Source organism: Festucalex cinctus, chromosome 14, assembly GCF_051991245.1.
Source record: "Festucalex cinctus isolate MCC-2025b chromosome 14, RoL_Fcin_1.0, whole genome shotgun sequence".
NCBI classification, from domain to species: domain Eukaryota; kingdom Metazoa; phylum Chordata; class Actinopteri; order Syngnathiformes; family Syngnathidae; genus Festucalex; species Festucalex cinctus.
Window position 1 is genome coordinate 13798291 of NC_135424.1, and position 26694 is coordinate 13824984.

At 37.8% G+C, this 26694-nt stretch overlaps 1 long non-coding RNA gene across 1 annotated transcript in view; it reads right to left on the reverse strand.

The window, feature by feature from the left end:
- Nucleotides 1-1029: 1029 nt before the first annotated feature.
- Nucleotides 1030-26694, reverse strand: part of LOC144001191 (uncharacterized) — a 39572-nt gene continuing 13907 nt past the window's right edge. The window contains exons 2-4 of the long non-coding RNA XR_013278405.1: nucleotides 14227-14294; nucleotides 2129-2166; nucleotides 1030-1603 (exon numbers count right to left, since the gene is read on the reverse strand). This is a non-coding gene — a long non-coding RNA (uncharacterized LOC144001191). The remainder of the gene's footprint in view (nucleotides 1604-2128; nucleotides 2167-14226; nucleotides 14295-26694) is intronic.

The following is a 26694-nucleotide window of genomic DNA, read 5'->3' on the forward strand; positions in this document are numbered from 1 at the left end:
ATGGAGCCATATTTCTATTAGTTTTTTTTTTTCAATTTTATGTTAAGAGTATGAAAACTTAGAAACTAAAGAGAATAAAGGTGATTTTTTTTTTTTGCAATCTCCATAAATAATTGATTATGTACAAATGCAAAAGTAATTTTCTTTATACATTGTCCTCAGGGCTTGCACCTTTAAAAAATGTAATTGTCACACGTGTAAGAATAAGCTAGCCACTGTAAGTGTAATATAATGAATGTTTAAGGGATGGCTAAATCAGTTATGACATTGGATTAGAAGCCCAAAATGTAATTTCCTGACTTCATGGGCATGAATATTTCACAATTTACAGTTCCCAAATATCTTTCGAATTTTGTCAGAATATCCCAAGAATTACAGAACACTGTACACATCCTATGCCTTTTCTCGTTGAAATGAAGTGCATAACCATCCACAAGCATACATGCTATACCAGTCCCAATGGTGAGTCCAGTTTTCATTGGTGGAGATTGACTTTGCAACAATAGCGGATTCAATTTACGGGATCAGATTTTAGAATGAGGGGGAAAAAAGGTGGAGGCACTCCAAAGACCCAGCTATTTGTAAACATGCCATTAAAAAGTTAATTTTCCATTATATACTCCCTTTAGTGATTCCATTTTAATTACAACACATCTTAAACAGTCCAGAGATTCATTCAACATTTCAGCTTTATAGTCATCGGCATTAAAAAGACGTGATGAGGTGCTCACAGGTGGGCTGCGAGAGTCTCACCTCAAAGCTGTTCTGAACCATTCTTGAGCAAACTCATGGTTTGCTTTCCTTTTGCCTGGCGTGTTTCGTCCAAACTTTTAAATACTTTGAATATATTTCTTTCTGGCTGAAATTTATAAGTTTGAATTAATATTTCAAGGACATTTCAACATTTTCTTTTTTTTTGTGAATGGAAAACCTTTTGGGGATGAGATTCTGCTGCGAAACCGAATGAAAACATAGTTTTAAAATGAGCTACTAAAAATGTAATATATGTATGTTCCCCCACCACTGCAAGCTTATTACAATTCTGATGATGTTAGACATTAATCAAAGCATCCAAAGACAGACAAGTTGTATGAGAAGGATCACTTTTTCAATCAGGAAAGGGCTGCTTTTGATTGGGATGCCTACTCAAAGAGAATAACTGCTTCCAATGCTTCCAAATCAATAGCAGCGGTACTTTGGAGACAATATCAAAAGAGGCCAGGGTCCAACAGTGGGCGGGCGTCTGACCATGAATCATTAAATGAAGGTTGAGTTACATAAAAGGAGAAGATGTTTCATTAGCGCAGTCCTACACGGTTACATGGAGAACTTCTGCCTCCGGCTTCACATAACAATTGCCAACAAGGAGGGAAAATATGCCAAGAGGTCTGCAGCAACTATAAAAGCGATGTTTGTGCCTACATGTGACAATAAACTAGTAGGTGGTTCTCGTCTGGGATCAGATTAATGGTCGTTGATGTCCTAATCAACAAGTAGCCTTGTAACATTTAATTGTGCCCTACTTTATTTCCAGTCTTCACTTCAGACGTTACAAAGTAGATGGTTGCTTTCATCCTTGCTATGTCACCACATCAACACGTTCCTGAAAACAAATGTACTGTCAGAATTCTGACATGAAAAGCCTGCACAAAGCAGGAACATTTCTTTTGTGTGAACAAAGAGGCAGTGATTCTTTCACTGCGAAAAACATACTCAGACATAAATGTGTCATTGTGAGATGTAAATCCTGCATTTCATATGAACACTCCGACAGTTATTATTTGCCCAATAGCACATTGTTTGCTTGATGGGCTTTCAGTTCTCTGAAGCCAATTTGATGGTACATTTTATGGATGTATGATGTGGGCTGAATTTAATAAAAAGCTTTCTACACAATCTACTACACAATCCAATGGCTTCCAATACAAGAGCTGTATCAAATGTCTACCTTTCAGAAGATTATTTTATATATTAACGTTGCGATAATGATGATAAGACCTAATGCTAGAGTGTTTATCTAATGTGATAGAAGGTTTGTGCATATAATACACTGCAAGAAATGTATGCTCAGAGAAGACTACAATTAACATTTGTAACTTGACTTCATTTTTTTTTCTGCACAGCTTACCTTCCAGAGCAAATTTCCACTGATTAGCTGTAGTAAGACTGTAGTAAAAAGAGCACAAACAAAATGAAAACACTAGCAACGGGCATCAAATACACAACAACACTAAAACTGTATGCTGTGTGAAATAAATATCATAAAATGTATTTATTGACATTCTTGGACAGACAAAGACAGTTCGAACCTGGGTCTGTCATGACTAGGGTCATGCAAGGGTTATGTTTGGGTCATGACCGTGAGGTCAAGTGTCTGTTTTGAACTGATGTAATCAGCATCTAGTTTCAACTGGGCTTAAGCTATGTGATGTAAGAAGCTATGCGATGTCAGGAATCTTTAATCTCTTTATCTGGTCAACAGCCAATCAGATAATACCATGTCAGTCCTGTTACCCACATGTCTAGTCACAGCCAATCAGGTCGATTCGTTGTCTATATAAGCCTGTCTAAGAAGTGTGTGTTTTTGTCGGATTATTACCACTGTTCCTCTGTGCAACTCTTGTTTCTCATCTAGTTAAGTTTGTTCCACGCCTCTCGATGTGAATAAATAGCTCAAATCTTATGTGTGTCCCACTTTGCTGCACTAAATAAAATGGTTAATGTAAATGAACTCGGGCCTTCCCACAATAGGGAGTAACGCGCAATCAAAGTGATTTTATTGAGCATTTGTAAACTTATTGTCCCTTAACGTTGAAAGTAGGCAGAGAGGTGCTGTGTGAGGGCTTAACAAGAAATATTTCTTGACATGTAAACCTTTCTGGACCATATACTGTATCTCAGGTATATTAATACTCTTAAAATGATAAACAAACAGTTCTGTCCTCGAATGAACTCAGATTGTTTTGCAAGGAAATATTACGTTAAAATGCAGCATTAGTGTATCACATTAACTAGATTACATCAATGTGGAAAACGTTATTGGAAGTACTGCTGATAACCTTCTGAACGCATAAAAAAAGTGTCTATATTAAAGTTTCTAGCCATGAACTTGCACCCAAACAAATAAACTCTTTCCAAAGACAACATTAATTTCTGGGCGGAAGCAATAATGCAGTTGTTTAGAAGTTATTTGAGTATTATCAAATGTCTGTGAAGCAAATAAAATGGGAAATTTGCAAGTTAAACTCATTTTTGCAAGGACGGAGAAGATGCAAAATAAGGGTGATTTTCTTCTCTGCGTCGGCTCATGTAAAAAACAGTCACGTTTTCTTTCTGATCCTGCCATTATTGCAAGTACGGAATCTTTTGTGTTCTGAAAGATCAGTGCAAGGAGAAGAAGATGGGGGGGAAAAAAACATGGTGAGCTCATCCATTAGGATCAGGCAGATAAATAGGAGGAGGACGTCTCTTTCTCAGGAGTCGAAATGAAAATAATCCAAGTCTCTGCTATCATACCAGCCCAGTTATGTCTAAGAAGTCATCTTACTTTTAATTTAAATTTCCACTGCGTCCACTTTGACAGTGTTTGTGCAAAGGAAATAATAGGCTCTGAGTTCAGACGCCGGCCACGCCACTCCGCAGCAGGTGTGGATAATGAAATTAATGTTGAGTTTTACTTGGCACTTCCACTTTTAAGCATCTTGGTGTTTTGCATTCCCACTCACTGTCACTCTGTCATAGCTTGCTGAGACATTAAAAATAAAGGCCTGCTGTTCGTGTTATTAACCGTCACCTATATTGACAAGATACATGTTCTTCAGATCATGGTTATTAGAGTTAACAAAAACTAACAAAATAACTCAAACTGAAATAGGAAAAACATTTTCCTTAAAGGGACGGTGTGTATTATTTAGTGACATCTAGTGGAGAACTAATATAATGCAACAATTTGGAAGCAAACACACTACGGTGCCTCAGCGAGACCACACTTGCCATTTATTATTTTAAGTGAGAGAACAGTTCGCCGGGCTGCTCACTCATTCCTGAGCAACTAGTTATAGCGGCTGAAAAGAGCGGCTAGCAAGAACTAGCTTGATCATCTAACAAGATCGGTTAGTGGCACAAACTAGCAAAAGCTAGTGAGTAGGAAAGCAGCGGGAGACAAACAGTGAGAGCCTGAATCACAGGACTCAGCGACGACCACCTGCAGGCTCCAGCTGTGGAAGGTAACAGTGGTTGACCCATTGGTTCCGACATAAGCTGCAAGCACCACCAGACGCTAATTACCTTCACAAAGTTCAAAGCAGAAAGATTGAAATATGTCACCCTCTTGTAAGGCGTGGCATGACCTATGTAATACAATTAGCGATTACTAGACCCACGATTATATTTAAAAAAAAAAAAAATGTACGTTGATGTGATTGATTTTTTTTTTTTTTTTTGGGGGGGGGGGGGGGGGGTTATAATTGAAATTAAGTGTTTTTTTAAATGAATAAATTATTAGTTTACCAGTAGATGGTGCTAAATAATACACACTGTCCCTTTAAAGAAATAAAATAAAAATGCTTTAAAAATGCAATATTAATGAAAATTAGATCTCACGTTCATAAGACTATCTATAAAAACTATAATTATAGCGGAAAATTCCTTTGTTTTGGTCATCATCAAATATATTTGAGCTTTCGGTGTTCATTTTAAATGTATTCCTTTATACATCTGTAAAGAAGAAGGAAGGTCAAATAGTTGTTTGAAATTGTAGTTTACTTCATTAAACAATATTTCGTGACTTTTTTTTTTTTTAAATCTTACACACAGAAAATATTCAAGATTTTTTAAAAGCTAAATCTAATACCAACATTAACAAAAACAGAACATAATGAAGTATTTATTTGGGGGAAAAATAACTTTAAAAAATAATAATAATTAAAACTAACTTAAAAAACAAAAGTCAAAATGAAATAAAACTAACCATAATAATAAAAAAACATTATAACCCTGCATCGGACACCTACTCCAGGGCTTGCCCTAATTAGGGTGAGCTGGAGCCTATTGTACTGTCTTTTGGTGAGAAACAGGGTCACAATTATTGACATCTATGCGGAAGCCAGACTCAAAATGATTCTGCCACATATCAGCCAAAGTTTGCACTTGCTGCAGCTGTCAATGAACTTTTTAACGTATCGTGAAAAGAAAAAAGAAAAAAAAAAAGTTCATCCCTAGCTGCCCTGTCTGGGCATTGTAACCTCGTAATGGAGGCCTGCCTGAATGTAAATGCTCCCCGACAGTCCGGAATAAATTATCCTTGCCCGCGCCTTCTTTGGGATTCTGCCGGGGACACAGTGAACTTAAAGACTGCAGCAGGGAAGAACAGCTTGTGATATATCAGACAGGAAGCTGCCTGGCCAAGCCACAGCAGCGCCGCAATTTGGCGTTTGTTATTCAAAGCTTGGTGCACCAAAGAGCGTTGAGGGATGTTGTTCAACACCAGGCCTGAGGTGTTTTCAAGCGCAACTCCGGTCCGACTGAAACTGAAAGAGCTCTTCGGCAAGCAGAACGCGTCGTCAGTAAACACCTGGTGCGGTTAAGAAGCAGCGTGCGGCGGGTTCAAAAGTCGAGCGTTTTGTGTTTACTGCGCTGCCACCTGCACAAACTATCAGCAGGACTCATTCCAGAAGTCACTGAGCATACGCTCTGATAGACTGAGGCGGTGCAGCCGGTGATGTGGGACTCAATAACTCAGAGTGGCAGCATATTCTCGGGACGTGGGGTGAAGCCTTGGGCAAAGCAGTGACAGCCCAGCACACCCACCCACGTTCAGCTCCAACCAACACCAATTACTGTTAACTCATTAAGCTCCCTGAGAGGCCCGAATCAGCGAGTACGCTCGTTTTCCAAGTGGGAATGATATATTGGCGGCTTTCTCTAATTAGAAAGTCCAAAGTCTGGTAATTACATGTTTTTGTGCACAATAATTATGACTGGATGTGTGGGGTGATTTTCACAATTTGTTTGGAGCCCTGATATCAAAGAGTTGCCACTCACATAAACAGAAGTTCAGTCTCAAGAAGAACTCATTTGGAAATAACAGCTGGAAATGGAATTACCATTGAGTTTAATCACTGAGTAAAAGGCACGTCAAAATACATTTATAGTTAATTAAAGCAAAAAAAAAAAAAAAAAGTTTTTGCTCACAAGCTCATCACTGCTAGCTCCATCGGGACTGACTGCTTTGAGAGCGTTTGAGGTCAGCTAGAGCTAGGAATCAAATGTAAAGGCTGGAGTTTTCTGGATATGCTTGCCACAATCCCAAAACATGAATACAGGGTAGGTTAATTCGGAACTTGCCCAAAGTGGCTACATTTAATAGCAATCTGAAATCGAACGTCGAGATAACCGTCAAAAGAAAGTAGAACTACCGAGACGGTTCCAATAAAAAGCTTCACTGCATCACCTTTCAAGTGAAACTCATTGCTGCTTACGCAGAAGAAGCTTGCTAGCAACAGTTTCGACTGGCTACTAGTGCGCCTAAACACATTGCTGAGTTGCTCCTTCTCGTCTGTCAGTAATCATCACCTGCTGGGTGGTGAATAAGCTGCCTTTACGAGTGTCATACTCACAAAAAACAAAAGACAAGAATAGACTGAGAAGCCATGCTAAGTGCTAAGCTAACCAAGATGAACACGCCTAGAGTGTTTACCTCAGCAATTAAGTTTTTGGTGATTTTTTTTTACACTTAATGCCAAAATCTGTCTAGAACCGAGTTAAACCAGAGGGTATCCAACTTTGAACAGCAAAACTGCTAGAAAATTAGTACATGTGTGGACTCAAGAGTAAAAATCATAAACTAAACTAAACCGGAAGCAGAAATGAAGTGACTTCCATTTACAGTGTAGATCAGCCAGGTACATTAAATAGTATGAAATATTTATAATTGATCAGTAATGATGTTTGTTTTTACAATAGAGTTCATACATTTCCTCAAAATTACATTACATCAAAGCTTTTTATTTTATTCGTAATCAATCTAATTTTTACGGAGCCTATAAGGTGATATGGTAGTGGGAAAAAATAATTTGCGTTCCCTCGCAACAAACTGCGTACCCCCGCAAAGATTGCGTTCGCTTGCAAAGATTGCGATCCCTCGCAAAGACGTTTGCGTTCCCTTGCAACGAATGCAAGATAACGTCAAGTATTTTTTTGCGAGTGGATGTCTTATTTATTTTTACGCGAGTACTTTCGGGTCAGTTTGGATAAAAAAATATACTTGCAAAAAATACTTTTGTGTTATCTTGTGATCACGTTTTTGCAAGGGAATGCAAAGTTTTTTGCTAGTGGGCACAAATACTGTGAGGGAACGCAATCTTTGCAAGGGAATGCATTTTATTTTATTTTTTGCGAGAGCATGCAAAGAACGCAAGAGAATGCAAAGTTTTTTGCGAGGGAACACAAATTATTTTTTGCCCTCTACCATGTCACCTTTTTAGACCAATATCAACTGGCTCCAGCTCAACCATGACCCCAACGAGAACAAATATTATAGAAAATGAGTAGACAGATTTCAGGGCTGGCAGAATAGTTGTGATAATTCCAACTTTTGTTGAACACGAAAATAAATCTGCTGTGCCTGCCCATCAGTCGATATTCAAAACAGCAGGGCGCACTGAGCCGAGCCCTGTCACTCTCATAGCTGCTAAATTTGGAAAACTATTTGTTGTATTGTTGTTTTTCCTTTCTTTCACTGCCACACTTGCATTTATTTCAAACTGAACGCTCCGCTGCACGTCAAAAAGTGTCACTCACGGGTCAGCGTTCTCGTTGCTTTGCAGACACTCAATAAATTACTTCAGCAAAGAGAGCTCCAACATTTGTATTCGGTTTTAATATAAATGCGCTTGAAGCCATAATCTTTGATGATTTTATGGCGTTCCAGAAGAAAAGAGCTGATTTATATGCTATTTTTTTCACTTGTAGTTGTCACTTCACTGTAATATTGCTGGTTTCCAACTGCATACACCTTCAGTATATATCAGAGGTTCTTAATTTTGGATCATTTTACTTTTTAATAAAGAAAAGTTCAGTGAATGTGAATAATAAGGTAAAGATACATCGAAAATATACACTGAAAATAATAAATGAGTCTTTCAATATTCCATCCTTGCTGAATATACAGCATTCTTCAGCTCATCAAGGCTTAGACGGAACTGTCAAGACGTGTTTTCAAAAAGAAAATGAACCTTCAATGTATCTTGGGGTGAGGCACAGAACATGTCTACAGGCAAATGGAAGTCTGCAAAGCTCTTGTCAACACCTGCATGCCTCAAATGGTGCTGAAGTTTCGAGGCGCGCTGCTGCCATATCAGCCACAGACACGCATTGAAATTCCCCCCTGCGTGCAAAATATAACACAAAGCTTTAATGCGTACTTCAGGGCTTTTAATGACTGGCCAAGATTTCTTTTTCAAGGGAAAGTAAACCATCACAAACTTCATTCAGGCAACATTTCAATTTTTATTGCATTCACTCACAGGACTTTTTATTTGTTATTGTTTATCTTTTTTGGCACTGAAATGTACTTTAAAGTATTTATTTGGCTGGAATTACTGTTCAGTGCCAGTCTATGGTCCTTTGTGCTTGTGAGAGGCAGCTAAACTTACTCGTGGAAGCACACAGCAGCAATAATCATACCCAATTAGCAATTTAGTTACAAAAAGTAACTATTGCAATTTATTCTTTGAAGTGTATTAGCCCAGTGAGAATGTTGAGTGGAGAAACAGTGATTCAGAGGGTGACACCATTTCATCAGAGAGCGATACTTTATGAGCCCCAAGATGCAATATTTTATACATCCCGTCAACCTTTCCAGGGTTCGCGTCTAAGTCGGAATGAACCCTGCCTGCCTCTAGAGTCAGTACAGAGACGAATGGTCACGTACGGTGCCACAAAAATCAAAGCGCAGACACCGCGCGTGACCCACAGTCGCACCATTCTTACTGCTTCATTTTCACTTGCCGTGCTGGGTTACATTTCACACCACTGCGTGATCAAATGAGTTTCTTATCAGAGCTAGATTTGATCTAGAAGGCAAGAAGATACTTATTCCGCACTCACTGCATCTGAAACTGAGAGACGTTTCACAGCGATGACATTTCTTTGTGACGAGTTCAACTCGATGCTTGCTGGGTCTTATTGATATCACCGCAACACTATCTTGTGTGTGTGTGTGGTGCAGAATTCATGCTGTATAATCCCCAAACAAAGTCCCATCAACTGCTTTGTAACAGAGCTGCCAGCGCACGTCAACAGATAGTGGCCCAGTTTTTCAGCGTTGCCAGCGGATCATTAGTTGCTATCGTTTTGTGGAAACTCGGCTCAAGTTGGAGTGCGGGGAATACGCTTACTTTCTTCACTCTAACTGCAAGTCCTTCCAAATGATATGCAGGCAGCGAGAGATGTTTTAGCCTCTCAACTGCACAGTGTTGGATCACACTCAAAGCTACCGTCTTCATCATCCGCAGCCCAGACTCACTTGCTCTTGGCTAACCCATATAAATAAAACACTTCAGAGCAGGTTGACAGATTGAAAGTCAAATTGTGTCGTACTTCTTAATGATTGGTGTGAAACACGACAAATTGATTGAAATTAACTGGCTGGGACTAACTGTCCTGTATATTCATTATTGCCTCTTACGCCATTTGCCTAATTTGTTTGGATCAAAAAATGTCCTTAGAATATGTTCTGTCTCAACATGTGACTCGCAAACACATGTGCAAACCCAGAAAACAGGCAAGCAGTGACGGCGGTTATCTGAACTCATCAGCACTGTAACGTCATTTTCAATTGACAACAAGTAGCTATATTCCAGACAAAATGGCCCTGACAGGATAAGAACCCTGAGGGGATTTTCTGCTGAATTCACATTACACAAACAATATTAATCAAAATACAGGGAGTCGAGTTCCGTTCCTACGCTGGCGACGTAGACCGAATTTCCGCGGAAGTCGGGTTTCACCGCTAAGGTCGAAATTTATGGTCAAAATAGTTTGTACAGTAATTTTTAAAAAATTTGCGGCACTCGGAAGTCAGCGGAACCAATATTTCGTGTTTCCTCACAGACATTTATTGCTGGATGGACGCCCGTTGCTGGAGGTAACAACAACAACAGCACAACTTTCAATAACTTTAAAACGGCGTGATTATTGTGGGAAATGTTAACGAAAAAGACGCTGCTATGGACAGGCACGGGTGTCGTAAAGTGGAAACGTCCTAGATTGAGTACGTTGTCACGTAAGATACAATATTTAGACTAGTGGGGGTGCATAGAGCATATTGTAAAGAATATTTTTTACTTGACCTCCTTTATTGCAACGATACCTTGGTTTTATGCGTTTAAATTGTTCTGTGACCAAGTTTTAATACCCAAACCGCTGGTATATCAAATCAATAATTCATCAACAATTCTAGCCTAGCATGTGTGCCTTTGAGTTTTGACCTACTGTAGCTCCATCGAGTCTTCTCATTTTGTATTTTAGTGTCGGCCGTTTGTCCTGTTCAATAAACAGTTCAAACTGCATTGGTGACTGTTGCACTCGTGATTTTTCTTCCACTTAAAAGGTAGATTCAATGATGTTCTCGAAAAGTGGAAGCCAAACATCTGTTTGTCACGTTTGAAAAACTGTTTATACGGAAGACCATCCTACCAGCTCTCCTGCTCTTCTGGGGGAAACGCCTCTCAAATGTCGCTAACGTGCGAGCTCATCTTCAGCATCATCTTCATCATCTCCCTGCAGCTTGTCCAAAATGCTGCTGCTCGTCTCCTAACTGGTGCCCATAAGAGGGAACACTTAACCCCTATTCTGGCCTCTCTTCACTGGCTGCCCATGAAATTTAGAATCCACTTTAAGATTCTTCTATTTGTTTTCAAATCTCTCAATGGTCTTGCCCCACCTTATCTCGCCGAGCTCTTGCACCCCTACACACCTGCCCGGTGCCTCAGGTCAGCAGACCAGAATCAATTGGAGGTACCGAGGGCTAAGCGGAGGCTTAGAGGAGATCGAGCCTTTGCTGTTGCACTTCAAAATGTTTGCTTTGTTCTTGTTTAACTGATATTTAAAACGGATATTCATATTTATGTACAGCACTTTGTACACAGCAATGCCTGTTCTTACAGTGCTTTATAAATAAAGTTGAGTTGAGAGTCTCTGTAGCCGGCCTCGCTTCATACTGATGTCCTCTTGCAGCTCTCAGCTATTTTCAAAGTACGCGGTCAGCTCGGTGGAGCTACAACGATGAATGGCCGAATCCGAAGCTCACTACACGAAGCTAGCTACATGCTACAAACACTCGAAGGGCGCACGTGCGGCTAGGAACAAGCACGCACGACGTCCTTAGACATATTGATTGACAGGATCGAGAAACAATAGTTACGATGATCCACCCGGAAGACATAGCAACAAAAATATCCTTGAACCCACCTTTTAACTTAGTAACTCTCATTTTGTCTCGCAACACAAAACAACAAATTTGTGACAGCTCATAGCTCTAAAAACTCATAACTCGGAGCACCGACAAGTCAAGGTACCAATTCTGACTGTTCTGTTGGTTCTTGTGGATTGTCAGCCAACAGTTTTTAAACCAGGCTGGTGCCCCCAGCATAAAGAAGAGGCAGGCAGTTGTGCAACTAAGGGTCCAGACGGTTTGTTTGAAGAATAAATGGTCGCCAATAGTGTATCATTCCTTTGTTCCTTGTTACTGATAAGACTTCAATTGTTCAGCCCACCAAAGTATACCAAACAAGAGTCAATAGCAGCAGGAGAATAAGCTGCTTGGCGAAGGCAGGGAAGATCTGGCTCATTTTACAAAGCACTTGGGGCATTATTGCAATGGGAAATAAACATTCTTTGCAACAGAATACATTTTTTGGCAAGAAGCATTGTTGCTTGTTGGCCATTGACTTAGAAACTTTGTAATATAAACAATATGCTTTTCTCAGGGGCATCTTAACAATAGTCAGAATTTTTGGTATGTTAGACAAAATAGAAGTGTGGTATAAGTATTCAAGTAATAAGTGATTAGCCCATCTGTGTCTCACAGGTGGGAAGTCCAGGGTTTGAAACTTAGCTCAGACCCTGTTAGAGATTTACAAAAAAAAAGAAAAAGAAAAAAAGAAGTAGCAGCTGTTGGCTTTCAGAGGAGTTAGAAGTGCAAAAAGAAATCAAATAGAAGACGCGTGTCCAAAGTTTTGTCTTACACAGTCACACTCGCACTTATTTGAGTCTGCGTTTTGTTAACGCTAGCGCAACACTCTTCACCCAAGTAGTCAAAAAACACCCCAAGGCACAAGCCCAGCAGAATGTAGACAAAGCTTCACTTTCAGAAGTGTTGTTGTCTGCATTGTCAGATCAAATACTTGAAGAACCCACAAAGACAAAATTCAACACATCAGACAATAATCCTCCTTGATCCACAAGTGGGTGGTGACATGCATGGACCACGCCGGAATTAAATATGCATGTTCTTCATGGAAAACGAAGCAAGCAGATATTAATCCCAGCACGATTTACCATGCTCGGGGGATATCGCGTTGGCTGCCTGCAACGCCAAGGGCCATTGGGTTAACATTTGGCTCAAAAGGAAAGTAACTTACGAAGAAACAATTGTGGTGACAGAAGGATGTTACGAGCCAGGAAATTAACGAGCCACGACATGAATAAAATGCGTCATTGTTTCTCCGGAGTGCCAAACAGTCTCTATGCATCATTAAATCTGATGCAACCTTTAATTTAAGTTTAGCCAAATGTGTAAGTGCCCCTATTCAATTTTCTGTAAGTCTGCCTAATAAGGGAGTTTTTATTTTTTTTGTGTTTTAAGCGTATGGTATCTTGGTCTTCCTGTCCCTAATTCTTTGCAGTGTTGGTTAGTTGCCCCACATAAAGCAATGTCAGTAATGCTGAATGTTTTAATTTGGTTGTTAGGGATTATTTGTTGTTAGGATCTGTGATTGTCTGTTGACCAGTTCGAAGTGGACCAAGCCTTTGAATTGCACTTGTCAAGTTCCAAACTATCCATCCATCCATTTTCTTAACCGCTTGCTCCTCACAAAGGTCATGGGGGTGCTGGAGCCCTGAACTGGTTGCCAGCCAATTGCAGGGGCACCAAACTACTTGACAGAAAAACAACATTCAAGGCCCTGTTTGCAAGTCTTGCACAAACTGCAGTCTGCGGAGTTTCTTTCTTTTGGTATTTGGTATTTGCTAGACTAGTTCACATAGAAGATGTGAATGGCGTCTGTGTCATTGTGGGAGTGAAGGCAGCCGACTCCCGGCCAATCGAAGCGGCTCCCCTCATTAATCCATATAAAGTCAGTGCAGAGTGGGAGATCGAGATCGGCACGTGCAAATTGTTTTTACAGTAAAATGAACTATAGAAAGATTTTCCTCTCACAGATGATGATGTAGCAATTGGACACCATCTTGCACCCCCTCTTGTATGTCTATGAATTGATTTCTAAAATGATTGAGAGTTCCCCATGCTGATGTCTGTAAGCGCTTTGGGCACGACATAGTGTAGCTGAAGTGATATATAAAAAGCAGTCCATTTACCATTTCTGAATGAAATACTATGACATCTTCCTCACAGAGCTCAAAGTCTGTCTGCTTTGTTTAAATCCACCAAAATCATTGTTATCTATGCCACAAGTTAGACCTGATATTAGCTAATCTAAAATCTAGTCTCGCCCACAAATGGTGCGAGCTGAGGTTTATTTGAATAAATAATAATAATTGGGGAAAAAAAGAAAAAAAAACGCCTTCTTAATGTGACAAGCTCTCCTTATAGATCAGAAAGCAAGAATAGCTAAGACACAAAAAAAAAAAAGTTGTCTTGTAGTCACAGTGCATATATTCTAATTACTGTGACTTCTGTTGGCTGGGTCTAAGGACTGGGGGGAAGTTCCAATGATTTTTATTTAGGAGATGAATAAGGACAAAAAGTATCCTGTCTTATCTCACTAGGGTAAAAACATTTGTCTTTTAATGCAAAGCAAAACTAGAGCGCAGTGTACTTGGTCGAGTGGATGATTGGATAAGGCAAGGGACGCTCTCATGGTTTAAATGTCAACTGGTCAATAAAAGGCTGGCGTCCAGTCACTTCTCATTTGTACTGAGACAGAGGACGGTATTAAAAATTGAAACTAAAATTACCAGCCTGACATTTCCACTTTTACTCACCGTTGTTTCTCATGTCCGCTTTGCACTGTGCGTCCTCCAGTAATCGTGAATCAGCATCCCTTCGATTCCTAAAAAAAAAAAAACGTTTGACTTTCACGTCTTAACCTGAGATTCCCACAGGAGTCAGGAATGGTATTTGTTTTTAAATTAAAGCTGAATGTCACACTCAACGTGCTCCTTCTTCAAAAGGTTTACTTGCTGGCCTCAAATGTAATAACATCATTTAGGCGTATGAATTAAATTCTGAGGCCGAGATGTAGGAATTGTGGGAGAACAGCTGTTGGGCCTGTCGAGCACATGCATTGATTATCTTGGCAAAAGCTACGTGAAAAGACTAACTCAATTAATGTTAAAATCTGTTGGCTAAACAGGAAAATAAAGATGGCAATCAAAATCTCTTCCGCTTTTCGCTACTGTGTGGTGCCAACCTGGCTCGACCCAACTGGATTCACTCTTTGACATTTTAACATTAGCAAAAGCATTATTTCCTGAGGAAGCGCAGATCCTTAAAAATGTGCAGCAAGATGTTGGACATATTTTACCAGTCTGTCATAGCAAACATCAATTTTTCTTTTGCCTTCTGGGGGAGCAGCAATACAAAAAAAAAAAAATATTGGTAAACTCAATAAGAAGGCTGGAGACATCAGGGGCTGATGACATCATACATCAGAATCAGTGAGGGACTAGAGATCACTCAGCAAACTTCTCTACATCTTGAACAATCATTCACATCCTTTTCACGACAAAATAATTCTGATGCAACGGTTCAGATCATCTTTTATTCCATTCTGGATTTACGGAAATGGATGTGAGGAAAGTACTCCTGCATACTATGCAATAATGTTTCACATGTATATGCTTACACCATCTATATTCATATTAATCATACTTGGTGTTCAAACAAACTTCATTGTGCAATATTCATTGGCAGTTTTTTTTTTGTTTTTTTTTGCATGCAAAATATTTACTAGGTATTTTATAATTCATCGATATGCTCATTGTGGATCATTGTCACTATGATTATTTCCTTTTGCCCAAGTTGCAGGGCTATGGCTGTGGTATAATTTTACAATATTTATATTTGAATTATTACTTGTCACAAAAACACGCAAATATCACTTTAAATCTCTGCCTCCTTTTCTTCTTGCTTAGATTAGAAATAGTAAATAAGGAATAGTAAAAAAATGTTTTTCATTTTGCTTGGGTGGTCCCCTTCCAGTGCTGCCTTTTTATTTGTTTTAATTAGTAGTGTGAACAACAACAACAAAAACAATATTATTATCATTATTATTATTTTAATGTAATTTAAGTATATATTAATTCAATTTCGATTTTACATTACTTTTTTTTTTCTTAATATGACAACAATTGTGGTGGTTTTTGGGGGGGCTCATTTAAATTAATTTCAATGGGGATTTAATTTTTTTTTTGTCTTTTTTTTTAATGGTTGTTCATATTTTGGGTACACACGTCTACAAATGGCAAAATAAACACGAATGTTGCTGTGCAAGTGCAATTATGATCTTGATTGAAACAAGAAAAAATGTACTTGAGCGTGTAAATTAATAAGTATGACAGCACATCCTAATTATGTTGTTAATGTGAGTACCGGTACTTTGTACAAGAAAAAATGGCACTCGATGCATACGAAAACAAAAAATGATTAGATATTGAGAGTACAGTGCTTCTTTCCCCACTAATAGGCTATTATATAGTCAATAAAAAGAAAGTTTTACATACAATATAGTTTCAATAGTTTCACCTTTTGAAGTCATAAATATTTTTCATCTATTGTTCTTTTTCTTATAACAAGTGAGCAACCCTGACATTTCTTGGTACACAATTCCTTTAAGTGCCGGTAGACTATTTTGTGCATGAAGTATCTGAATTGTGATTTGTGATGAAAACAAATAGGAAGCGAATGGCTCAGCAGGAGGTCCTTCTCAGAAAATACTGAATCATGTATGCAAAACTGGGAAACCAAACTGTATGTGCTTTTTATGGCTGCTGCCACACACAAAACATCTCATCAGCTGTTAAAAATAGTCATTGTGTGCCATCCCTTCCCTAAAGGATACCGTGCAGATTAAATTGGCAACAATAAATACGTTAGAGTTTGAATAAGGACAACAACGCTGGCAATGAGGCACCCTGCTGTCTGGTGATTAAACCACTGAATACAAGTAAACAAATAAACAAACCACAGAGCCAGAATCCTGCCCACAAAAAAAAAATTAAGCTCAGAGCCAAGTAAAAGGCAGGCTGCAGATAAAACTACTCTCCTCAACAGACTCAAATCTCGAGACAATGGCTGTTCTCTTGTCCCATTGAGGAGAAGAATATTGTGCATGGATCGCTTCAACTTGCCATTCAGTAGAACAAGCTTCTCATAGCCGTGTAACTTCAAAAGGTTCTATTCAGTTAAAATCTGAGTGTCCAGTGTCTGCGATTTATTTTAATTCTCACCTTATTATGTATAAACTATATTTGTTGAGGTCTACTTCTCATCTAAACTAGTGGCAACAGTCTCAATGCTTAATTCCAGGCTGCTACATGTCCAAATATGGACATGCTGGCAACCTGGTCATCGTCATCTTTCTTTCCACAAAACCTTTCAGACTGAGTAAGTGCAGTGCGAATAGGGCTTTAAATCCACGCTAATCTTTATTTGGCTTTACCCACATTAACTCATTCACTCCCATCCATTGTTACTGAAGCAACCCCCTTCGCTCCCAAAGTATTTTGACTGATTTTGGAAGGCCCACAGAATATTGTGTTCTATTGCTATAAAAACATGGAACCTACCAAAAGAAAAAGATTCAAGTCTCTTCTGTCATCAGGGAAAAAATATATATTTGTAGGCCTACCCATTTCCATTTTTCACAATTAGCATTAGAATATAGCTAAATTGCATCATTATTCACAAACCTGTTAAAAATACTGGTGAAAAGATCTTTTTGCAACATGGCCCTGGTTGATCTCTTACACTCTGCTGCCACCTGCTGGCCGTTTTTGCAAAGCTACCATTGCTTTAAGCAACCTCTTCAGGTCAGAGGCTGCATCAAACCTTCTGTATGCTCTTGAATAAATAAATAAATAAATAAATAAATAAATAAATAAATAAATAAATAAATTTTGGGGACCATGGCAATAAATAAACTAGAATGTTTTATACGTTTTGGGGAGCATTTGAGTTAAGAACAAGCTGACCAGTCACAAGAAAGTGGTACAGAGAGTTTATTGGCTGGTGAAAAGAAGACAACAGCAAATGACCAAATAAGAGCAAAAATGTAAGAAATCAAATCCACATCCAATATTAAAACTAACAAATATTCGCCTTACTTGCAAGAAGCCGATTACCTCCACCTGTGTCATCAAGCAGGATTAAGCACAAACTACTGGGATGGTTTTTACTCAAGAAGCTGAAGGCTGAAGCAGAAAGAATCAATTTGATTGTGGGGGCAGATCTCAAATGCAGGCTGCATACTGAAACCATCATCGTTTTGACAGCATGTGATGCTTTGTCGGTTGCTCTGACTCCAATAATGATGCTACTAAAACAAAAAAAGTAAAAACATACACAACAACAAATTTCAGATCCCCAAGAAATTGCATCTGAATGCTGAAAGATGAAAGATGAAATATGATTTCAAGCATAGCAAATTCTAAATATCATGCAAATATGCCCTCAGGGTGCTGTGAGAAGTATGACACAAGAGTTAATTGCATGGGCATATAGAACACTGACTTTTCCACTGCTTGCATACTCATATTTTATCACTTGAGGACTGCCCACCTCTCAAGTGCCAAAATCACAAAACCAAGTAATTGTTTTTGTGAATTTTCTATGTGAAAAAAAATAAAAAATAAAAAATAGGGGTTTCATCCGATTACATTTTTTTAATTTTTTATTTTAATTTTTTTAAATCACATGACTTCAATAGATAACTCACAATTAATCCAAAACTTTAGATCTGTTCTAAATGTACAATAAAATATATATATATTTTTTTTAATGTTTTCATACTCTTGTTAAAAGTGAAGAAAATCTAACAGAAATTGGCCTCATCTTTGACTCATTGATACAGTAATTTCATAATTATTCATAAAATTGTGTTAAAATTAAAAAGATGTACTCATGTAAAAAAAAAAAAAAGAAAAATGTGATAATGATGTGTTGGTCATTTTTCTGCCACTAGATGGCATAATTGCATTTGTAAGATGTTGGTGAGAGCTCAGTGCATTTTTTTTTTCAAATTAAGAGCTGTCTAATCTTTAATATGAAGTAACTTATGGACTTCTGAATATTTTTTAAAATTGTAGAGTACAACTTGACCCCGTTCTCCACAAATATATGCATTATTTTTACAATTACGGCTGCTGCGTTGTGACTGGAATTCCCCCAGTACAGGCTTTCCAAGTAAGGAGCAGTCATTAATCGTGCATTAATAAAATTACTGACATGAAAGGAACTTTAAATTAATTCTAAATGAATTTTGATACTGAAACAAGGCCCAATATGCTTCGTTTAAGAAAAATACCTGCACATAGCATAGCTGCTCAGTGGTTGTCATGGTAACAAAACCATATTTGCATTGTCATGTCACAGCAATATTTGTACTTTTTTTTTTTTTTCAAACACTCATACTCAATATTTCATACCTGGCAATACTGTCAGTATTCATACATTATCGTTTCAATTTTAATGCAAATGCTTGATTCTCCGCATTCCCGCAGCTATTGTTCGATGCCAATCAACCAATACTTAATGAGTGATGTCGTGCGTCTCAAACTCATCTCGATGATGTCACTACATCGCATGGGTCAGCATGTAAAATGTGTCACTCAAACAGGTGTCACTTCTCACATGTATTTCTGCCGTTGTCTGCAACTTGATATAATGAACTTTTTAGATGATTAGTGAGGCGGCAGAAGGTGGCAGCGAAATTAATCAATCATTCATCTCTCTAGTGCATTAATTACACTCATTGATTACTATGTTTGAGTGACCTGTTGCTAATGTTCTCATCTGCTCAGTCTAATGTGAGCTGATGTCTCTTGGGTGCTTGTGCAACATCTGCTCGTTCACATCACCGGCCCACAATTTGTTTCCTCTGCAGTGATTACAAAAATTCAACAGGAAGTCCTCTGGAGCGAATAAATCGTGTATGCATTAAAAAGAAAGTCGGGCCGGATTTCTCCCTTTTCCTGACGGTGCCACACAAAAACCTGGCATTCATCTGATAAGAATGGGCATTGTGTGTCACTCCTCTATAGAGCCGAGCAATTCCTGCGCCGGTGAGATGTCAACAGTGGTGACGTCACGTCAGAAAAATGATTTGCTTTAGTGAACTCAAATGAGAGAGAGAGAGAGAGAGGAAAAAAAAAAAAAAAAAAACTCATTTGAATGCTCACTTTTGTCTGCCTATTCATTCACTGTCACCTTCAAGTCAATCAGTTTGTCAATGTCATCGTACCCGACTGAAACTTTATTTCAATGTTTATTAATATTAAAATGTGTCATGTAGAGTTGATTCTGTGCAAAACAGCTGTGAATTTTCCTCATCTGCAGGCTACCTTTGTCCTTTTCTGCCCACCATTATCTATACAAAAACATATTATTGAAAATCAGTGCAAAGCATAATTCACACATTTTTGCCATTTAAATATTCTTTCAAAAATACTCATATCACATAAAGAGGTGTCAATAACAGTGGTGTTGAATAATTACATAAAAATGAACATTCAAGTGAAATGAACGCTCATATTTGTTTAATTATCCGTAGTTCTCATTTCAGCGTTTATATAATGATGCATATCATTTTCATGTGTTAAAAGACATAATCATGGTGCCGGTAATCAGACATTCTATAAACGCCATGCTGTAAAGAAACTTTTCATTTTGTATTGTGTACTTTTACTGTTAAAGGGATACTTGACTCATTGAGCCATTTTCAGCGGTAAAAAGTTGTTTTGTCCAGAACTAATTTGATAACTTTATTTTTCTTGTATAATTAATAACGTAAAAACTAATTTGTCCACTTCCTGACAACTGAAAATGACATCACCTGTGCTGAGGAAGTAGGTCACGACCAATCATGGCTTACGACAGCAAGTGGGAAAAATAGTTTTTAAAGTTATTAATTCTAAAAGAAAAATAATGAAGTTACCAAATTAATTCTGGACAAAATATTACTTTTTGCTGCTGAAAATGGCTCAGTGAGTCAAGTATCCCTTTAAATCTTGTAGATAAACACTACGACATTTCGATGACAGTTCTTTTGAACCAAAATATTTTTCACTTGAGCAAACATCTTAGCGAAAGGCAAACAACATATTGCTGTTTGATCCAATGTAATTTTATTTTCCATGACATTAGACGACTACAAGCCCCTAGACACCAGTATTGTTCTAAGAATACCAACTTTGATGTCATGTCAATTCATTTGAACAGGAACAAAAGTGTGACATAGCAACTTGCACTTGCCGATAACTTCTCACTTGAATCAAATCCCTGGAGAGCCCTTATGATACGCAGTACTTTATTTTGAGCAAGCCGCTAAGATGTTTGTTCATTTGCTTCAAGTGCTTGTTTTTGAGAGCAAGCATCAATTAAAAATAACACTTAATTTTTCTATCTAATGTCCCTTCATTTGAACTGAAAACATGAAAGGAAAGTATCTGAAGCAATCGAGCAAGCGTTCTGATGAGAGGCTAATAAAAAGAGACATTACAGGGGATCATTAAGCACCATGATTTAAAAAAAAATAAAAAAATAAAATAAGTTATCTAAGCAAATATCGATGATTTCAAGTTGGAACACATCCCCCCATTAAGTAACAATGCAATTTAGTCATAAATAAAACACTACATGACAACACTTTCAATGTCAAAATACAGTCTGAGACAAGATTGTGGGACTACAAAATTCCTGCATAAATAAGAATGCTCTATATAAACGATAGCTAAAACTAAAGAGGCAGAACTAAAATGTTATTCAACACAAATCTACAAAATAAATGAATAAAATAAATACAACTACAGGCCTGTGTCATTATCATGCCAGTTCACTAAAATACCAGTAACACTTTATATAAGGTTGGAAAATTTCATTGAAAAGCATATTTTACTGTCAAACAGTTCATATGGATTTAGAGAAAATAAATCAACAAATAACGACATGAATGGAATTGACAGAAGAAATTACAAGTTACAATGATAAAAAAAAAAAAGAAAAAAAAAAGTGGTGAGCGGTGACCTTTTCGAATGGGCATGCTGGACTAAGGAAAATGCTGAAAAATTTAGGGGTATTTTTATAGTTAATTTTAACAAATATTATTTGTTATTTAATACCACTGTGTAGGTATAAAATTAAAGGGGAAATAGTCACTGCGGTGAGTGAAATGTCACTATCACATGCCCTCAAATTTGCCAATACGTTGGAATTTACAGTATTCGGAACTGGCTCGTGCCCACGAAGCGGGCTCAACCCGGGAGAGGAAAAAAAATGACATTGCTGTCATATGAGGACTATTTGCACTGGACTTTACGACAGTAGTCGGAGATTTTTTTTTAACCGCTTGTGTTTGATTGTACTCTTTCTGAGCGACAATTAAAGCATTTCCTATTAACTACAAACACTTGTGCGGATATTAGATCACTTTACAAACTCGGCGGAGCCATAAGCGATTTCAACCAACAATCAACAGTTTGTTCACCTCTGGACAGCGAGCCATTTACATCCTGCCTTGAAAGTGCCGGACGAAATTCTTCCCCGTTTTCGTGATGACTACTTCAGGAGTAGAATGACCACTTCAATTATTCTTTTCCTCAAAAGTTCTCCGGGAAAAGTGCACTCATTGGGATTCGGCGATTAACTTGAACTGAACCAGCGACTGTTTACCGCAGAAGAAGCCAAGTAAGCCAATTATGCGCAAGCGCGTTGTGAGATACGCTGCTTGACTGCCAGCTTTTTTGCCATTCAAAAAGGCGCACGTACAGAAACAACATTCTCGGAAATAACGCACAATTTGATTTCTCATTGTGTATACACGAAACAAGCTGTCGGCTCCCCGCGAGGACAACAGGACAAAACATAGGAATTTAAGACCAAAACAGCAAAACTATGGTATTGTATTTTAGAGGACACTGACAGATAAATATTTTCAATGATTTTATTTTGAAGGGCTTTGGCATGCATCGCATTAATAGCTTATTATGACCACATGCCACAGCAAAAAAAAAAAAAAAAAAAAAAAATGTAGTGAGTCTAGAGTCAAAGTTAACCACGTCATGTTACTTCAAATTTTGGAAAGATATGGTATGTTAGAAATTTATTATTTGAGAAACAGACGAGTTTGTGCAAATGTGGGACGACTACATGATAGCATCATGTCTACAGACAACTTTTGGGGTGCCACAGGCATCAGGATTGGGTCCTAAATTGTTCATTTGTTCAAAATCGGTTGTAAATAATTGTCAACAGGAATGTTTTACAAACCAACAAAAGAAATGTAATATGAGTGTGGAGATGTATGAATGTTTACTTCATCTTATTATTCAAATGCTGCAACTTGTCTTCTTGTTTTTGTTCATCTCATTTTAAAGTTAGTCTCAAAATAAACATAACATTCATTTACTGAAGCTGTTGTCGTGCCGTTTTTCCTCCTCTTTCCTTTCCAAAATTGCACATCTGATTGCTCTGACCTTTTTCTTTCCATGTTTACGATAAGTGAGCAAATTCCACATGTCATATCACGTTGTGGTAAACAAAATCGAAAACCATTTCGGTAGCACTGATTTTGAATATTTTGGGTTATGTTGCAGCTCACCCAGAAATGCTGGCTTGTGCAGCTGCACATATGGCACACGCCAATAAATGCCGGCCAGTGACAATTTGTGAAGACAGTAAATGGAATTTCATATAAGGAAACAAATGATGTTGGAGAGATTGTGGCATTATAAAATGTTTGTTTACTTAGTGACTGGGTATTATAAGTGAATCAATTTAATTCTGTACGAGTTATTATGACACATCCTTTCCGGGCATTTGGTGCGTGCATTTTCAATATTGTCTCAGCATTTTTACTAGAATATTTTAAAATCATTGCACTGCAAAATTATTTTTTCTTTCAGGTGCAAGATTTGATTAATTGTAGTCAGACGGGTGGTGCTGATGAGCATTCATTTTGTCAAATCTTGATTATTCAGAAAAGATCAGCTTTGATCATAACCCCCCCCAACAGATTCATATTATGATAAATGCCATTTTTATCAGGCAGACACGCATATCTAATGCTGTGAAAATGGTCTGACAGTGAAATGGTGATTACATAGAATTAGCATTGTGAGCGAGCGAATCGAAAATGGCAGCAGAGATTGCGGAGAATAATTCATCTTGGTTGAAATATTAATGTGCATTGTTTGCCTTGATATTCCACAGGCCTCTTTATTAACTATTAAAGCCAAAGGAGCTGTCACCTCAGCATGTCTGGCTGTGGAGCTGCCATCTGGAGCTGAAGACCGACTGCTGACTTCACCAAGATCTTGCACTGAAATGTCGTGATGAGTAATTCTTTTCATAAACCAACTTCTAAAAGCTATTTTGATTTTATTCATCAGCACACAGCTAGAATCCGAAGGTGGTTGGAACTTACTGGGCCTCATCTCAGGGAGCGGCCATTTTGCTACTTGCTGTCGACTGAAGATGACATCACAGAGCCGAAGGGCTTAGGTAACGATGGTCACATTAGTAAATAAAGTTCAATAAATTCATTAAAGAGGAAGTCAGGCGCACCCAAAAAAAAAACAAAAAAAAAAACTCGACAATAATTACATTTGTGGAATATGAGTTAAGCAGCAGAATGCAACCATTTTTGTCAATCTCAGGGGGCGGCCATTTTGCCACTTGCAATTGACATCAGTGTTGCTCAGGGCTCAGGCAACGACCAATCACAGCTCACCTGTTTTCTGAAGCTACACATTTTTCAGCTTGTAATATTTTCTCATTTATCTTTATTTTAAAGTGGAAGTCAACCTTAAACATTTCTTGGCAATAATATGTTATATGTGACCTCACTAGTCTAAACATGACATTATGATTAAAATTACATTTGTGGAATACGAGTTATGAAGCAAAATCCAGCCATTTTTGTCCATCTCATGGGGCGGCCATTTTGCCACTTGCTGTCGACTAAAGATGACATCAGTGTTGCTCAGGGCTCAGGCAACAACCAATCACAGCTCACTGGTTTTCTGAAGCTGAGTTGTGGTTGGTTGTTACCTGTGCAATATTGATGTCATCTTTAGTCGATAGCAAGTGGCAAAATGTCCACACCCTGAGATGGATTAAAAAAAAATACAATAAAATAAAAAAAAAAAAATAAATAAAAAAAAATAAAATAAAAAAAAAATAAAAAATTGGATTTTACTTCATAACATATTTCACAAAAATAAAATTAATCAGAATGTCAAGTTTAGACTAGTGAGGTCACATATAACATATTGTCAAGAAAAGTTTAAGGTTGACTTCCACTTTTAAGATAAATGAAAAAATATTACAAGCTGAAAAATGTGTAGCTGAGTGGAGAAAGAAACTTTAAGTATCAAGCTATTCATCCCCCATACCAGCTTAATCTTCCTTCAAGGAATTTAAGTTTTTATTTTCATTTGGTGGTTTGCTAGTTAGCAGCAATATGCAAACATGACTTAACCAATTACCACGAACCTTTGTGGCTACAGTGGAGCTTTGGTCATAAAAAGGAATTTGGTATAGATCCAGATTTCATTTGTTCTTTTGGTTAATATTGCGAGACTTTGTTGAGCCTGCTTTTCCTTCACAATGAATGACTCTTCTATGGTACAATTTGCGAATGATCCAACGGATGATTGTTCGGAGGTTTGCACTCTATTGAGTGCAATTATAGCTGATGATGTGACTGTTGTCAGAAGTAGAGAGGATGAGTTCTCAAGTGTGTACGCTTTGCTCACATTCAACCAGATGCTCCAAAAAATGATAGGATGGCGCTTCACAGTGCGGGTACAAAATGACCCTAAACAAAAGCGAAGACAAAGAAACGGAAGATAATGACCAAGTCAGTCTTGATCTCAACCCTCCAGAGCGCACTTTTCACTTGTTGAAGACAAAACTCAAGTCGGAAAGAGACTGAGGCCGCAGGGAACACCTGATAAAGCATCTGCATGGAGGAGAATTTAAATTGGCTGATGACTTCGAGCTCCAAACTTCAAACGTTGACTGCAAACTTTTTTTTTTTTTTTTATATGTGAGCGATGTACTTTTTGAGACATACTGAACTGTCAGAGTCTGTTGTCAGATATGAAATGAAAAAGCATCAGGAACATCGATCAGGTTTATGGAATTACAGTGTCAGCTATCGGACATCAGCTTAAAAGTCTTCACGTGTCATAAATGTTTTTCCAGGTTTATGGAATTGCATCATCGGACTTGCGTCACTATCGGGAAACATCGGCCAACAGACAAAACAGCAAACGCTACACTGTCGTGAATTTTTTATTTAGTACATATTGAAAAATATACTATGCTAACTATGATTATGCATAACAACAAGGTTGACTTGGGATTACCAGTAATGTAACCAAATATTTCTGTGAGGGGCATTGCTTTAAACCACAGATATCAAACTGACAACCCAAAACAAACACATTGGGGCTCAGTTTCTGGCTAGTGGACATCACAAAATGAAGTTTATAATCAGTAGGCATATGTCATATGCCATCAGAATCATTTGTCAAACACTTGAAAGCTTTATTAAAAATTCAGTTAATTGTTTCTTTTTTAGAACAGAGCTTTACTATGATCCCAAAAGATGACACTTTATGTTGATAATAATCTGTACATGTGCACAAATCTCTATTTATAATTAAATTATTTATGTATTCTTTTTTTGGTTGTATATTTTTATTTCCAAATAGTTCAAGAGACCACATAAATACGAATAGAGTTTCAAAGTTTAATAATAAATTAGACAATGACTGCACAGCACTCAGTTTTATTTTATTTTTTTTTTCTTCAATCAGAAATGCTTTGCTTAGGGGAGTTACTTGGCTGAACCCCCCCCCCCAAAAAAAAAACATGTCATAGGGGGTAGGTGCATCACTGAAAAAAGGTTAAGAACCACAACTCATCGGAAATGGCATCAAAAGTGATTATCAGCTCAGCACGACAAAGTAACAAGAAAAGACTTCTTGTGGCATTTAAATGGTCTCCTGGGCTCTCAGATAAAGCAAATGCAATCAAAAATGTCTTTATTTGTATGAGTTGCACTTTCCTTAAAAGAAAATCTTTAATCTGTTGATGGTTCATTTTAAATGTCATTAAATCTATTCCTGTTGGCACTATAAAGAGGTTTGTGTTGCATTTTGCTCCTTTTATGGTACCCAACGGGAACCGAACCTTAATTGACCTTAATACAGGGGTGTCAAACATGG